Consider the following 1,441-nt stretch of genomic DNA (forward strand, 5'->3'; position numbering starts at 1 on the left):
ATAGCTACTGCCTTTCTGTATAGAATTGTAACTAAATAAGGAAACAGAACCTACAGAGGGTTTGAAAGAAAGACATAACATAGCAACTTTTGGTTTAAAAGAAAAATTAAAGTGCTTTGCCTTGCAAGTATCTGTGATATGGATATTGGAGGATACTCTAGAAGTTGAAATTTTATTTCTCCTTTATTGGATCTTCACAATGACATCTATTCATGTTAATACATATTTTCATTTGTGTCTAGAAAGCAGTACTTTATGAAGCAAGTTTCTGAAAGCTTGTTTTACTCGCTGATTCCTCAGGGTATAAATAAAAGGGATCAACATGGGGGCAATTGAGGTGTTGAGAATAGCTACTCCCTTGGTCAGTGATGCTCTTTCTCTTGCTGAAGGCTTGACATACATGAATATACAGCTTCCATAAGAGATGGAAATGACAATCAAGTGAGAGGAACACGTGGAGAAAGACTTTTTCCTCTGACTAGCAGATGGGATTCTCAGAATGGTGCTAAGGATGCACAGGTAGAGAGAATCACTAATGGCAAAGTGAAGAGCAGAGTGACAAAAGCAAAGTAAAAGCCAGTCCTCTCCAAAAGCCATGTATCTGAGCACGAGAGTTGTAAGATGGGGAAATAGTCACAAGAGAAATGATCAGTTACATTGGAAGCACAGAAATCTAGCTGGAGGATGAGCATGAGCGGTGGGAAAATGGTAAGAAATCCTCCTAGCCAGGACACAAAGACAAGCAGGGTGCAGAGTTTTTGCTCATGATGGTGGTATAATGAAGAGACTTGCAAATGGCAATGTAACGATCAAAAGACATGGCAGTGAGAAGAAAAAATTCAGAAACACCCATGAAGATGAAGAAAAATAGTTGAGCTAAACAATTGTTATAGGAAATGGTATTGATATTCATCATGATAGCCCCCAAAAATCTGGGGATAGAGACACTGGTGAATGTAATTTCTAAGAAGTAGAAATTCTGCATGAAGTAATACATAGGAGTCTTGAGATGACAGTCCATCAAGGTGAGGATGATGCTGGTTAGGTTTCCAGTGATACTTAATGCATAACCATAAATAAAAAGATAAAGATTACAACCTGAGGCTCTGGGTCATGTGAGATGCCCAAGAATATGAACTCTGTAATCACTGTATGGTTTCTCATGCTGCTTTTTATTTTCTTTAAGCAACACTTACTGTTGGGAAACAAGACAAAAAGAAATAGTATGTGAATAGTAAAGGAATTGAAGATTTAAAAATTTTATGTTCATATTATTAGCTACAATGAAATGAAGCAGTGGAACTTTTTTCCTGTGTGCAGTTTTGCAATATTCACTCAGACTGTTAAAGTACATGTATTTTACACATCCTCTCTTGAAAAGGAAAACCATATTCATAGGTCTATGTTAAAAGTCCCCTCATGAGTGAGTTTACGTAACACC

General features: G+C 37.1%; 1 pseudogene; it reads right to left on the reverse strand.

The window, feature by feature from the left end:
• Positions 1-228: 228 nt before the first annotated feature.
• LOC131837854 (olfactory receptor 6C3-like) lies at positions 229-1,164 on the reverse strand (annotated as a pseudogene).
• Positions 1,165-1,441: the final 277 nt, after the last annotated feature.

The sequence above is a fragment of the Mustela lutreola genome, chromosome 8 (assembly GCF_030435805.1).
Source record: "Mustela lutreola isolate mMusLut2 chromosome 8, mMusLut2.pri, whole genome shotgun sequence".
Classification (NCBI taxonomy): domain Eukaryota; kingdom Metazoa; phylum Chordata; class Mammalia; order Carnivora; family Mustelidae; genus Mustela; species Mustela lutreola.